This window comes from Malaclemys terrapin, chromosome 6 (genome assembly GCF_027887155.1).
Source record: "Malaclemys terrapin pileata isolate rMalTer1 chromosome 6, rMalTer1.hap1, whole genome shotgun sequence".
Lineage (NCBI taxonomy): Eukaryota > Metazoa > Chordata > Testudines > Emydidae > Malaclemys > Malaclemys terrapin.
Window position 1 is genome coordinate 41679136 of NC_071510.1, and position 16435 is coordinate 41695570.

The following is a 16435-nucleotide window of genomic DNA, read 5'->3' on the forward strand; positions in this document are numbered from 1 at the left end:
AATACGCATTGCCATCATGTTTGCTTTTTGCATCAATCAGATGTTTTCACTGACACATTTTAAAAGCATGTTACAAATGTATTCTAATTTTTAGAATAATAGACACGTAAAGACTTTTAAAACTGAGGCTTGTACATTGTACCACTTCAAGATAAATTGTGTATGCTACACGGTTACCTAAGCTTCATAGCAGGAAAGAAGAGAACATAAGAGATTATGAAAAAACTAAGACACACAGGACCACATTCTTAAATGGGAATGGTGTGTGATGTATATAACACTAATCTCTTCCTCCATTTTGGGTTGCAGTCTGAGAATAAATAGAATTTCTGAACTGAATAGAAATATGAATACCAGTTTGACCAGATCATCCTGATTCCCCCCACCCCCAAAAGTGACAAGTTATGAAATACTTCTAAATTGGTTAGAGTGCGTAACAAAGCAATAATTTCCACAAACTCTGTGTAAGCAGCTAATCAGATACATCCGCTTTTTTTCCATTGAATTAATGTGGGGAAAACTACTTCATATCCCTGTTTTGTTTTTTTCTCCTTTCATCACGTTTTATTTTCAGTGTGGTAAGATTGTGGGGGGAAGGGGAAGAGAGTAAAGCAAGTGGACTCCATCCACAAGGAGAGAAACCGCATTAGAAACTGGAAAACTCATTATCTGGAGAGAGACCTTGTAAGAAACTGTAGCATGGCTACAAGTTTCTCTCTCGACCTGCTGTGCCAGGAATAAAAAAGTTCCCTAGAAGTACTGGACAATCCGCAAGTTTCCACTGAGCTACAGAAACAGTAAAAGACTCACTTATAGCCCATATTTTATTTTTTATTGTAAACTGTATTAGCAGTAATTTACAAGTGTGTAGTGTTTCACTTTTATATCTACAGAGTAATCACAGAATATTTATAAGGTGTATGCATTTTGTTTCCATGTTTCAGAAAGAACAGAATTAATGAGTCCATATTTAACATTGGTAACCTATAAGACCAGCTCCAAATATATTGAAATCACCAAGAAACTTGTGCAGGAAACTCCAAGAAACTTACATATGAATATTGTGTTCTGCTTTTAAGATTCTACAATGTATCACATATATAAACATGAGGTAGGTTTGTTTTGTTGTTTTTTTTTTTTTTTTAAAAAGCAACAAATGTCAACTTTGCAGAAAACCCAAACAAAAACCCAACAACATTTTATATATATCAACAAAGCATTTCAGAACAAAGTAATGTGCTATGATGCAAATGTGAGCCCAAGCAAAATTTCAGTTTTTAAAAAATGAATGGAACTGCAACATTCCCATATCACACTGCTTGCATAAAATCTTTTATTACAGATATGTACAGTTACAATCTGATTTTGCACAAGGACCAGCAAGCCTATTACTCTGAATAGGTTTTCAGTCTTACAGGTTACTTGGCATGGTGAGAATCTTGTTTCTGTTTTTCTTTTGCCATATAACAATATATTCTAGGCATACCTAAAAATAAAAATGGATAGGAGAGAACACAGGAGTTAAAATAAAACAGTCTCCGATGGCTCTAATTGAATTAAGCAAATGAAATAATTTCTATGTGGCTTTTCTGATTAGGCCTGGGGAGAATAGTTAAATGACAGCCCTTTAATATATATATGTAAGGCAGAATGTCAGATGTAATAAAGGCCCATAAGACAGGAAATACTGTGGGCCGGATCTTCAGCCAGTGTAAATCAAGCTAGTGTTGTGGAACTAGGGTGATTTACACCAGCTGAGGATCTGGATCTGGGTTTCTATTAAAAGTAAAATAAAATACAAAGTCACCAGAATGCTATTGCATATGCTAAAATTTATATGGGAGGTCTTTTTTGCTCTCCTTGTTTACAATTCTTGAGTTTGGTTCTCCATTGCCCTGCCTCCTGTGCAAAGCGAGTGAGACATGCTACCAAATGGTAGCATTTTACAGAGCCCAAGGGCTTTCAGAAATATCTACTCTTGCATATATAGTGGCTCATGGCTAAGTCTCTAGAGAGCAGGGGCCAGAGCGGAAGCAACACTAAGTGGCTTTAAAGGAGCCAGACCCAGCCAATGGAGAACTCTCCCTGCGCAGAGGAGCTCTCCACCCACACTTCTTCTGTAAGGGGAACTCTGCGGCATTCTAGGACAGGGAAAAGTGGGGATATGGTGGGATGGAGCAGAGTTATGCTATGCCCAGTCATCCACTGGTGTGTTCCTGAGGGATTTTGCACCGGTGGCATAAGTTACAGCTGCCATGTGCATTCTCACTCAGGTGCCCTCGTTTAAAAAAATCTGTTCCCCAACTTTTCATTTTAAAGAACTTGTCAAGGTTGAAAGACCTAAGTTTGAACTATTTGTTAGAATAGTCGATGTAACATTTAGAAAATGCTCCTCTCTTTTCCCTCCAACCCTGGGCTACCTGAGGGTGGGTTGGGGGGACACAACCACTGAACAACATAACAGTGATGCACAATCTTCCAATGAGAACCCTGCGTGCTCATGCACTGAAGAGAAGTAAATGGTCTATGGAAGGAGATTTCAGTGTCAAAGCCTGCAGAGATTCCTGTATAGAGTGGGAGTGAAACAGTATTTTTTTAAAATATGAAAATTGTATTTTAAAGTCTGGTTCTACTTTGAAAAGTGCATTTACAAATAAGTATTCACAATTTTTCATTCCTATTAGTCCTGCAGACTCCACATAGCTAAGGGAGAGAGACATGGATTCTATTTCTTCTTGTGTCTCAAACTGTTTACTAAGTTCTAATTACAAGATCAATCAATTATACCTGTGCAAGCTCAATGAAGACAGTGAGGATGCACAAGCATCAATGAAGGAAGAATTTGTCTTTACTGATTTTTTTAAATGTTGATGATGTTCAAGAAAGAAAGTCCCCAGTCTGACTTTCAGATCCCATGGTAAGTTTGCAGGGCTGGCATTAGGGAAAAAAAATAAAAACTTGTAAACTGAGCACATTTCAACTGAAGAGTGTGAGGGGATAATTACAGCCCATGCAGTTCTAGAAAAACCCTCTCTGACCTGGATTGTGCTGGCAGCACCCACCCACCCACATTTGCAAAAGAACCAGGTTTCCCCATGACCTACTGTGGGCATTACTTTCCTTTGGGAGCTGGGAAGGAATTTTTCCCTTGCCACCAGTTTGGCTGGGGCAGGTTGAGTTTTTTCACATTCCCCACACCAGATTTGGGTCCCAGTGGGATGGAGCCAGGGGCCTACGTTATAAGGTAACTGCTTAGCACATAAAACTGGTGCCAGATGTCCAGTGCAGGTACTTGGTATGGAAGGGATATTATCAAATAAAATGGATTGGAAAAGGATTTGAAGGAAAGCATCCCTTAAGGGAGCTGACAAAGGTTTTTTGGGGGGCTTCTGTATCTAGTACAGGGGGGAGCAGACTCCTTTTTTCTAGCCCCCTCAAGGGAACTGAGGAAGGGGGTTTGGGACTCCTACATCTAGTACAGCAGAGAGCCAATCCCCACTCCTGTTATAGTCCCCCTTCACCTCATGCAAGGGGAGGGCAGCAGAGTCCAAGCAACGGGATTGTATGGAAATGATTAAAGAAATGATGATGACCTGCACTATCCTGTTTATTGCTGGGTACTCCCAGGTATGTTAGGTGAATAAAGTTGCAGCCTAATTAAACCACATCCATTGCCTCCTGTTTTTCTTCTGGGAAGGGTGGACAATTGCACTCAACGGGGATACTGTACATGTCAAATGGCAGGTCTGAGGAAATGCAATTTTTACACCATGGAGATTTGCTTAGAGTGACTGCAGGTTTGCCCAATCTTTATTTATTTCACTGCATTTTAATGTATACACAAAGTGACCCACTCTTAAAAAGACTATCTCTAATGTGCTGCATGTATAAAGGAATGAGAAAATGCCTAAAATTTCACCACACACAGGGGACAGTCTGCCTTGAAAGGCTTACAAAGGAGTCATCATGTCAGTCTAATTAATGTGGGAAACACATAATGAAATAGGGAAACACCATTTCCCATGTGCACCTCTGAAAAGACCCTAGAAAAATCAATTCCACCATTCTATTAGTCCATCAATTCTTTATGTTCCTGCGGCTGCAGTGTGAATGTGTGACAAGGAGGAAAAGGCAAGGTGGCAACTGCCTCAGAAACCAGCCACTACCTCCCCAACTACCTTCCAAAATAGCCTTAAAGATTATGGAAACAGCCCTCCTGAAGACTTGTGGAGTGGGGAGCAGACAGCCAGCATGCCCCAAAGTGAACAGGAAGCCCTTGGAAACAGGGTCATGAAGGAAGAAATGAGTGCCTGGAGAGGATAGGCAGCTGTGTAATAACATCCCTCATTACTTCAGTCACTTCTCTTCATACCTACTATGAGTTCAGCTCTCAAAAAGTCAACTACTCCACGTGTCCTAAATTACTGTTGCCCTAAGTAGCAGTACTGCAAAAGGAGTGTGGGCCAATGGCAACCCGCCAGGTGCTCTGCAGCTGGAACTGCTGCTGCTGTCTGTAGGAATGGACAGGCTGTTATTCTCGCAGATCTCTGCCCTCTGTGAGAGTTGACGGGCCTGCTTCCTGGCTGTTCTGCTCTCCAACTGGCAACTTTTCCCAAAGGGAACTATGCAGCAGAGAGTAGCCACTGAACTGTTTGGGGAGGGTGGTTCTTTCCATATGATTTTTATAGAGGAAGGTGGGTTCTTGGCACCAGCATCTAATCTCAGTGAAGTTGCAAATTTCTCATGATTCACAGCGATGAGTCACCTGGCTGAAAGGTGCAACTGATTCTATGCGTAAATCAGCACCAAAAAATTCATCACCACATTCTGTGTGACAGACTTGCTGTGCTCAGTCACAGCAATAGACGATTAAGGGGCTTACACATAGTTTCCCTTGTAATTCTTTAGTAAAATGTACATGTAATACTGCCTAACTGTGAGACCTGTATTCAAATTAAAGACAAGAAAATACCACTGTTTGTTAGTTGTGTTCCTGGTCTCAAAAAACAGTATTAGGACTCAACTTTAGTGCTGACATTTTTAGTCTCAATAGAACTCTGTATCTGTGTGGGGAGGGAAGGGGTTGTTGGCTATAATATTTATTTTTATGGCCTCATTTACGGAGAGTGCACTGAAGTTAATTTGTTGCACCTGTTTTAATGGAGAGTTTTTTAAACCTTGCTTTTTCCTCCTCAGAAAGAAAAAAAGCACAATTGCTGCTAAGTGTATAGTGATGGCTAAATGCTAACCTGCAGTTGTCTCTCCCTAGTATCTGCAAAAATAAATAGCCTGTAATATCAGAAATATAGCTAGCAAAAGTGATGTATTTCTGAGACAAGATCTCCCCTCCCCTATATTTTACTATATTAATAATGATGATGTATTTTAATCAAGAACATTTCTTACCTAAAAAATGGATTCTTTAAATCAAGGATGTTACCAGATTTAAAGCCTGTCTGGTCCACCACAGCCACAATCTGAATGTCGTAACTCTGTCTGTATCAAAAATAAAAAGTACAACCAGGAAGATATAGTGTATCTATACACATTTATTTAAGCACTTATATATATATTTAAACATACATATGTTCACATTATTAATTTTTACAGTTTTTATTGGGTTAGAAAACAGTGAATGAGACATTTCTTATTTATTAGATGATTTTTGTACTAAATTCCAATTTCCATCCAAATGCATCTATTAAATCCTATTAAAAATGTACAAAACCAGCATTTTAAAATTATTTTTCAGTAATTAAATAAACCAGCCTTAAATGTGCTGGATACATAAAAACAAAACTAAGTTTATCAAAATTATTTGCATTTCAAACTGATTTATTAAACAAAGGAAGAATTAACTGTAGTTAGTGAGTTGACAGATTGTTTCTGGTCGCCATGTGCCATATTTACAAAGGCATTTAGGCACCTACATATGTTAAATAGGTGCTAGTAGTATTTTCATAAGTGCCTAACCTGCTTACATGCTATTGAAAATTCAACTAGACACTGATCTGCATCTTTAGGCACCTAAATATCTTTGAAAATCTAGTTTCATGGCCTTCAAGTTTTTAGAATTAATAGATCTCATCTTCTCCCACCAGGCTTTTATTCAAAGACTGGAAGAAGAAAATAAGCTTTCCTGCCTTTTCAGCTCCCAGTCAGTTTCTCAACTTTGAATGAACTAGTCTAAATGAAGAAAAAGATATTCTCGCTGCACCTGCAAGCTACCGTGAAACCAAAAGTAATGAAGGCAAAAACTCTTTTGCGTAACAGAAATTGGAAGTACTTAAATTTGGAAAAATGTAAAATACCATCATTTGCTCTATTGTAAAGACTGAAACAATACAGAAACTTAATGCAGTACAGTATATGATACTGTGACATATATAAAGTTTGAGTGGACCTCTAAATTTAAGATGTTTTCTCCCTGATTCTATATGTAATTGAAAAAGCAGCACCCTTTAACTCATTACATTTTGAGGGAAGCTCATTGATGCACCAGACTTTTAAAAATTATTTAAATGACTAATAAATTATAGTAAATTTTGGACTTAACATAGGCTGTCAATTTAAAACAGGTTTAATTTTCAAAAAGAAATATGTGTTTAATGTAAATAAAGCATGTGATTTTTTTTTTAAATCACTGATTTTTATCCACCCTGATTTGCGGGAACATATGCCACACACACAGTAAATAGCCAATCACACGCACATGTATAAACAGAGTGGATGTGGACAGGCATTCAGACACCATTATGACAGGTCTGTATAAAACACTAAATAGATAAAAATAATCAATTTTAAGGATTCATTAAGTGTCAAGTTTCAGAGTAACAGCCGTGTTAGTCTGTATCCGCAAAAAGAACAGGAGTACTTGTGGCACCTTAGAGACTAACAAATTTATTTGAGCATAAGCTTTCGTGGGCTACAGCCCACTTCTTCGGATGCATCCCACGAAAGCTTATGCTCAAATAAATTTGTTAGTCTCTAAGGTGCCACAAGTACTCCTGTTCTTATTAAGTGTCAAGTTTGCTTCTACATATACTTTCATCTAATCTTTGTCATAAATATAAAACCCTGTCCTTAAATCCTTAATCCAGCAAAATTACTAAAGAAGCTGGGCCAAAAATCCATCAAAGAAAGCCAAGATACACTGGAACTTCCAGAAAGCTTACTATAGTTCATTTGCCAAGACAGAATTGCAAGGAAGACTATACTATTATGTAATTACAGTAGCAGCTGTATGGTCACTTAGTGCAGCACACTGGTTCTCTCTTTACACATTTAGTAACTGATACTTTTTACTTTGAAAGGGATGCATTGTGACTTGTGTTATTTATCTCCCTTAAGAAGAGCTCCTAACCCAAAAGCTTGGAAACTGGAAAAATTCCCACATTGGGCATTTATTGCAGGTGTGAATGAAGTGCTTTGAGAGTGCTTCTACCACTTTTGATCTTATGAGAACTCTCTGGATATATGCCTTATGAGTCCAGAGTTAAACAACAACAACAAAATGATTCACATTTCTACATTTGCTTTCAGTTACAAGCACACATACACGCAGGTGTGCTGGATTGAAATGAACCAGCTGTGCAAACCAGTCTCTTCAGGGAATGTTTTCATAGCAGAGCACAGGGGTGATAGTTCTCAACTCCCATTGACAGCAAAAGAGTAGGAATGCAGCTAACTAAATCTGTTCTGACAAAAATGTACTCCTTAGAGAATCATCCTCTTCACTAGCCACACTAAAAAGGGAAGGTTGTGATTCAGTGATACATGAGTAGTGTCGTAAACAGGGAAAAGTGCATCCATAGGAAATCCTTTTCAGAAGTGAAAATTAGCAAGGATATAGCACCACCTCCACTTTACTTGTCCCTAACACAAGGCTCACTAAGGGAAAAATACAAATATTCAAAATCTGCAGAGGAAAAATGTTGCATTGAAAAAAATGAGGGTGATGAATGCAGAATGAGATATCTCAAAAACCATTGACAAACTGGGACAGGTGTGCACTTCAAACCAAAGAACATGTTGCTTCTGACAATGTTTTTCCTTCCATGAAAATCAATTTTGCTGTGCTAAATTTGGGATTGTGTGGATAGACAGATGCTTATAGGCACTGAAAGCTGATCTGATCTTTAAATTGGTTGATAAATCAAGTCATTTAGCAGATGTACATTGAGCTAGTAGTTTGTCCAACCTCCCCATGATACATGGAAATACGCCTTTCATATTTTGACAAGATGTGTTTCCTTTGGGCACCACTATGAAGGGTGAATTTATACCCTGCAGTCTTGGCTGTAGAGATGTGAAGCACTAAAATAGACCCTGTGCGACTTGATTTTTCCATTTCCCCAGCTTTTTAGACTATGTATTTGTATCCCTGATTCTACCCTCTCTATACTACTAACTACCCTAATGGGTGCAGCATTTTGGAGAACCTCAGCATCAGAGGCACACCACAACGAGATGTCTCCTGGAGCTGCTTTGCCACTTACCGTTTATTTGCTACAAACAGGACTTTCCCTGAGAGAGTTTCCCCTTCTTTGGCAAAGAGGGGAGTCTGCAGGAGGCAGCGTACTTGATACCAGTGAGTTAAAGGTTCCGTCGGAGCAGTTGACAACCAAACAGTTACCCTAAAAAAAACAACAACAAAAAACAATACATAGGCTCCTTCTCATTTGTTCTATTAGAAAGCAACACAACTTATATACTTTAAACTACTTATGAATCAGTTGTGCAAAGTGCTAAATTCTTGATTTATAAGTGTCACTGATTTACCTCCATACCTCTTCCCTTCTCACATCTAGTATGACAGACCCACACAATTAAGGTTCGATCCTGCATCTGAAGGATGGGAAATGGGCAGACATGCATCAGGGCATACATACTCAGCAGGTTTGCAGGCAGCAACTGAATTAAAAAGTACTCAATAGCTGCCCTGAGGCCTTCAACTTCTCCTCCAGAAGTAACATCACAGCTGGGCTTCATGTAGTCCTGCTGGGAAGGAGGTTATTGCTTTCTAATGTCAGAGAAGTGCTATTTTTCTAATTTGAGGGACTGTCTTCCCATTCCCCTTCTTCTTACTGAAAGAGCATTTTGTAAAACAGCTCCCTGGAAAGCGATGCAATGGATATTGAAAGAAAAAGAGGGAGAGGGCCTTTTATTTTTTCCATAAGGGAAAATTGGAAAGATTATTATTGATATAGTTTGTCTCAGTGGGAACAGCAGGAAAGGCAGGAAAGATAGAATGAAAAAGGAATTCAGTTATTCCTCCAGTCCTCTTTCCTTCATTCATAAACTGTTATTAGTTAGTGGACACTATTCCTTGTGTTAAAAAGCCAGAGGAACTGTGTGTTAAACTTGCACTGTGACTGGTCCTGAAGGGATCCTATTTGATTTTTGTTGTTGTTTTTAAAACTTTAAAATATCCATCTGCCTTCAAAGAACAATCAAACATATGGGGATTTGGTCCATGATGAAGGCGAGGCTTCAAATGTAACAACTCACATGTCTATTCTGATGTATACTGTGTTTGTAACCCTGGTATCTGCACACCTAGCCAATGTTGATTCAAAACAGATGCTCCCTACAGGACCCTGTATTTTCTATTCTCTCTATTTCCAGGAAGTAGTGTGTTCATTTCTCCCCCATCTTCCCTCTGTTGTTGTTTTTTTTTTGTTTTGTTTTTGGATCTAATTAAGGGAAATGATGGCAAAGAGATGGGATTGCCCTGAAAATAGTAAAGTTTGTGGTCTTTCCTTTATGCTTTGGCAAGGAGTCTCCCTGCAGAGGACCACCCATTGAGAATGTCCTGTTTACAGCTTTCATGCCTCTGGCCAATGAGATTTCCCTAAGTTTCTAAGAAGACTGTGGTTGTGAAGATAGGGGCAGCCTGTGAGATATCCTCCATCCAGCCCTTGAGAGCTCTGAATACTAAGAACAGGAATTTAAACATGACTTGATATTTAAACGGTTATCTGATGCAGTGATCAAAGTCCCACTCCTGTCAGCTGATGTTGGTCAGCAGACAGGGTGCTGCATTCTACACCAAAATGGAAGCTTCTCTGGTTGATATGCTTCAATCAGCTCCCACATAACTGGAAACTTTCTCTGCTGCTTTGTGCCACATGGGGCTAAAGATAGGCTCTATTGCGAATCCGCTTGCCAGTAAAATTCGAGTTCTACAGTAAACTACTACTTTTAAAAAAAAGAGAAAAAGAAAAAAGGGAATGTAACGTTATTAGCAAAATCCTTACTCGGTGAGCCTTATATCAGGGGCTGATAAAGGGTATTTATCAATAAAAACAAAAAGAAAATCAAATAATTAAAGATTTAGCTTCCCGGGGTCTGGTAATAATTCTTTGTTTCTTGAGGATGTGTCCAATTCTCTTATCAAGTTATTTAATATGAAAGAAAAATCCCACCCCCCATAGGACATGATTTTTTTGTTAGACTTAGGATGACACTCTCTCTGATGTGGAGAAGTTTACTCTTCTTTTCCCTTGTGCAGCTCCACCACTTACTTTCCAGAATACTAAGTAGTAGCACCAAGCACAGCAGGTCCCAGCTGCTCTCTTGAGATGCCTCTGGCCCCCGCAAGAAAGACCTAGCACATGTTCCTGTTCTTCCCCATAACACTGAACATTTACACTCAAATAAGACAATAATTAAGGAGTTGGTTTTGTGCAGAAAGACATAGGGATGGCACCTAATAGAAAAATACTTAAAAATCCCCAACTATCACAATTCCTGACCATACCCCACATAAGGTAACAGGGAACAACCCCAACCCACAAACTGCTGGAGGCAAGAATGTCAGTGCTGTGTTGTCATTCCCATGGTTGCTACCTCAGGAAGGCATTACCTACTGGGAATAACATGAGAAGTTCAACATTAAAGTAAGATCACACCTTCCTGCATGAATAAGGAGGCAATTTTTTCTGCATTTAATGTTTCATGGGAATGATTAAAAAAATACATACAGTGATCCCACAAATGCCACGTCAAACCAAAAAGCCAGGCCATGGATTAGTCCGGACTGCATCATCTGGAAAACGAAGGGGATTTCCACTCTGCAGGAGGAAAACTAGAATGTTGCCAGGTTAACATACAAACGTAGTGCAGACAAAATTCCAACAGAAACATTCTACTGAAACCTGTCCGGTAGGGTTTTCCACACTTCTACCTTTACCACAACAATTGTCACATTCCAGATAAAATCAGTTAAAAAAATTACACTAGATAATTCTTTTACGTCATTTAGAAACATATAGCTTGATTTTCAGAAACGCTAAATAACTGCAAATCCTAATGAAAAATCCAAGGGCTCAGCACCTCTAACGTTAGGCCATTAGCTGTTCTGTGTGCACTCTGCAGCTTAACCCAGATTGGGACATAATCTAGACTTCTGTGCGGGGAGGGAGTTGTTTGTTTTTTAATACAAGGGATGCTCAAATATGGTTTTTCAAACATAAGTCTGTTAAATTTTTAACAGCAGCTGCAGAAATTCACTCCTCAGAACCAATAAATCCAGAATAATGACAGCATGCTATTTGTAGGATTATAAAACACATATAATGGTCTATGGTACTTTTAAAATAAAAACAAGTGATGTGTGTGTGCATGCTCATACACATGAGAGAGATTCTCTGTACCTGCTTTCCTTTCCCCCACGATTAACACAGTTGTACAGTAGTTTTAAATAATGTTTCAAATTCAACCACTGCCATACTTCTCAAAACTTTCATTAAAAATCTATATGATGAAAGGCTTTCACCTACTATTAAAGGCAACAATCTTAAAAAGATTTAAGCATGTGCTTGACTTTAGGCATGCAAGTGGATTCCTTGGGGATCTTTAACATGCCACCAAGACAGCCACTGAAAGTGGAACAGAAGAGACATGCATTCTCATCCCTTCTAAAATTTCTTACAGTAGAGTCAACACTGACCAGAAGTCCAATTTTTTGGTAAGGAATTTGAACTCAACCTTCTAAATAAAGCTGATCAAAAAATGGAATTTCCATCCTGCAGAAAATTCTGATATTTCAACATCTTTTTCCCCTTCTCAAATCAGGACAAAAAGTCAAAATATCGTAACTTGTTCTGAAAAAATATTGTAAAATGTTCTGGAATTTTTTTTTAAATGTTGAATGGCTTCATTTAAGCTTTTCAATTAAAACTAAAAATTTCATCACTCCCCCACTGAAATTTTGAGTTGAGTCAATATTAACCTCTGCATCTGCCTGAGCCATGGGACTCCCAGGATGCAAATGGCAACTCAGTGCACAGACAGACTGTAGTGCCTTATGGGATGTATAGTCTGGCTGAAGAGCAGGTCCCATAGAAAAGAACGGGGCCATGAGAGACCTGGAACTACAAGTCCCAAGGGGCCCTCAGCAGTGCAGGCAGATGCAGAGATTAATGTTGACCTGAAACATAAGGTTTAAATTTTACTAACAGAAAACTCCACTAAAAATCTCTCTTTTCCTGCAGAAAAACTTCTATTTAGATTAGGGTCATATTTCCTGCAAGCTTTACTCCTGAGCCAGAGGCAAGCATGCTGCTAATTAAGCCAACAGGCAGTAGAATATTACTTCACTTCACCTCCAAGATTACCACTAAGTAAGGCAGTACTTCTGGGAATGACATATCACTGGCTAACTAGCTACACTCAAATCTCTGCCATTCCTGGGAATATGAACCATAAAACGAACACTTGGAGGGAATGGTAATAATCAGAATAGTGATGTTCACCAGTTTAGAGGAAGGTATGGGTAGCATACTTAAATATTTCTTGTGAGACTCATTGAAGCAAGCCAGCATACTAACCAGGTGAAACTGGGAAGCAATTCTCTCTCACTAGACCATTCTATTGTGCCATAAAATACAATTGACTGCAACTCATACTGGAACTATAGGAGGTCTGAATTTCATCCAAAAGAGCCTGGCAGATGTGTGTAGGAGTCTGTGTCTGTCTGTAGTTCCTGTGGTGTTCCCTGGAAGAGACCCGAAAGTTCTCCCATTCCGGTAGGGTACACCTCATTCCAGTTGTGTACTTAGGGGCTTCAAGCTGTACAATGGCCTAAAGTTTGGGGTGAAAATCCTCAATGAAAAGTTTAGAGGCAGGCAGCAGCCAAAGAAGCACCATTAAGAAGCTAATAAGGTGCAGCTAAGCCTTTTTAGGCTGAATAATTTAAAGAGAGTTACTCCAAGAAACGAGAGGGACATGCAGGACAGGAGGTTTGTGGCAATCCTACCAAGTCAAATGGGGATTGGAATCTTTCACGGTATGTAGACTGCACAGTGGGGCTTGGTCTGTCACCAGGATGAAAAGGGCCCCTGCATATAGTGCTATAGAAACCACTGCTCCCTAGTATACAGATAATGTCTTTCTATAGTGAACTTGATTGACCCAATCTCTCTCTCTCTTTGCAGGAATGAAAACATATACAAAGGCTACTCCACCAATGCCTTTTACAATTAATCTGAAGCCAAACAGCAACTACCTTCCCTGACCCCTCATTCACGCAGCATTTTATCCAACTGACATTATTCTCCTTGGTGCTGGAGGTACTGCACAAAATAAAGGAGCTGTTATGAATGTTGTTTCTACACCATCAAGCTTTAGTAACTTAAACATTCCTATACAAAAGCTATTTTTCAAAGACCTTATTGAAAGAGAGAGAAAATACATTCTTGAGTCAGGATAATCATAAAAACTAGTACAAAATTGCAGTGATTTTCTAAGGCTGGTCAAACAAAAGGCTCTGCATTGTTAAGATACTGAATGAGCTGGCAACACATTCAGTCTCATAATTTCCACTGAATATTAAAAACAAAAACTAAACTAAAAGATCAGGAATAGGAGAACGCAAACGGAACCTCTTAACCATACATATTTTTATTACAAATCTCAAACAGGCTGCATATCACAGCGACTGTCTGTATAAACAAAATCACCACATAATTCGGCACAAGCGGTAGCAACCTGTGTACCGCACATTTTCCCATTCAGATTCGGTGTTAGCTTCAAAGTTCTCCTGATGCCCAAGGAAATCTTTCGAAGCCTTGTTTTCACCTCCCTCCCTGGCAGGTTGTGAGGATTAATGAATGTCTGTAGAGAGCTCTGAAGATGAGAAGCCCTATCTAATAGGGATGTGTGTTGTGAATAATTATCTCCCCAACGGCCTGAAACTTGGCATATCTAGGGGACCTGAATGTTCCTAAATATCAGTAAATGTCATCCTCAACCCTGCAGAATGGTCACTCTTCTTGAAGAAAATAAACACACAAGCTATTATTTTCCCTCCCCTTTAGAGGGATTTTTCTTTTCTTAGGTTCGTTCCCAATAAACTACCATTAATGAAAATCCTGCTGCCTCAATACCAGTTACTGAACGAATTTACTACCCCCAATGTTGCATATGTGACGCTGTTGTAGGGGGTAAGAGGGCACTGCAGGTGACAATTCTGATACATTGCTAGAGCCATGCAAGTAATGTACCATGGACCACAGCTCCAGCCAGAGCCAACAGTTTCTTCTAAAAACACAAATAATTAAAAAACTGAGTAAGAATAGGACACTGATCGATACTAACCTATGCAAATCTTCCTCTTCAGCTTCTGTAAAGTTAACAGTGTACTTCACTGTCCGAGCCATCAAAATTCTGATGTCGAAAGTGTCCTGAGGAAAAAAGTCACAAATGTTATTTTGTCTTGCCACCTTCTAAACTAGGTATCTGACAAAAAAAGAAGATATCTTTATTTATTTTAATGACACATTATCTTTAACATGTGTCTCTAAAAAACACTCTACTGGAGTTTACATTACTATTATCTGCAATTAATGCATTTGATAGTTCACTTATGTTACAAAACTTTTTTAAAGACCCTGCTAAATCATACAAAAATACTTTTCATTTTGTTTTCATCAACAAACACAAATAATTCATGTGGCCTCCTTCACCACACATACAATGTTTAACCAATTAGAGAATTCTGGAGATATGAAGAGTTAACTACAACTACATGCGAATCAAAATTATTTATGCAGAATAGTAACCACACTAGGAGCAGTCAGTACACCCATAATTGAAAACATCTTTTTCCCACCTCTTTTTGCACATCCACTAATCCAGACCCTCCATGGACCACAAACTCCCAGTTGATGTTAAAATCTTAGCACAAACTCTGCTTGTGATATACACTGAATTTAAAAACTAGAGTCCCAATGGGGAATGAAGTGTATGTATGGGGAAAAGGCACATCCCAGGGTGTGTGTTTGTTCATTTTAACAATTGTGTGTGGTTTTTAATAATACACTATATTATTGATCTTAATGGAAGGGCATAAATTAAGAAAACAAAGGCTTATAAACCAAGCACACATCTTTACATATTGTGACAAAGTTCCTCCTCTATCTTGGTGGGTCCTGCGCTTATTGGCGGATTTTCTTGCCTCAGAGATTCACCATGTGGGTTGGGGAACAGCCCAGAGACCTTCCCCTCTGGGAGAATCCACAGTCCAGGTCAATTGGGAGGTTTAGGGGGAACCCAGGCCCGCCCTCTACTCCAGGTTCCAGCCCAGGGCCCTGTGGACTGCACCTGTCTATAGTAGGGTTACCATATGTCCGGTTTTTCCTGGACATGTCCGGCTTTTCGGCAATCAAACCCCCGTCCGGGGGGAATTGCCAAAAAGCCGAACATGTCCGGGAAAAATACCGGCCGGGCACTTCCTCTCCCCCGGCTGCTCTGCTCCTCCCCGGACTCAGACTTTGGCTCTGTTTAAGAGCCAAGCTGCCCGAGCCAGCGCTACCGGCTTTGGGCAGCCCCCGTGCCTCCGGACCCTGCGCCACCGGAGCAGAGCAGCTGGAGCCGGAGAGGAGAAGTGCCCGGCCGGCGGCTGGGGTCCGGAGGCACGGGGGCTGCCCGAAGCCGGTAGCGCTGGCTCGGGCAGCTTGGCTCTTAAACAGAGCCAAAGTCTGAGTCCGGGGAGGAGCAGAGCAGCTGGAGCCAGGGAGGAGAAGTGCCCAGCCAGCGGCGCAGGGTCCGGCGGCATAGGGGCTGCCCAAAGCCCGAGTGCTACCGGCTTCATGGTTTGCCGGGCAGCCTCCAGACCCTGCGCCCCCGGCTGGGCGCTTCCCCTCCCGGGCTCCAGTTGCGCTGGGGAAGCGCTGGCCAGGGGCGCAGGGTCTGGAGGCTGCCCGGCAAACCGTAAAGCCGGTAGCGCTCGGGCAGCCCTTTTTATGTGGCTGGGAGGGAGGAGGGGGAATTAGGGCGGAGACTTTGGGGAAGGGGCGGGGAAAGGGCGGAGTTGGGGCGGGGGCGGGGTGTGGGAAAGGGGCGGGGCTAGGGCCCGTGGAGTGTCCTCTTTTTTTATTTTTTAAATATGGTAACCCTAGTCTACAGTGCCTCCTGTATCAGCTGCATGACA

At 40.4% G+C, this 16435-nt stretch overlaps 1 pseudogene; it reads right to left on the bottom strand.

The window, feature by feature from the left end:
* Nucleotides 1-5402: 5402 nt before the first annotated feature.
* LOC128839540 (histone-arginine methyltransferase CARM1-like) overlaps nucleotides 5403-16435 on the bottom strand; it is a 117459-nt pseudogene continuing 106426 nt past the window's right edge.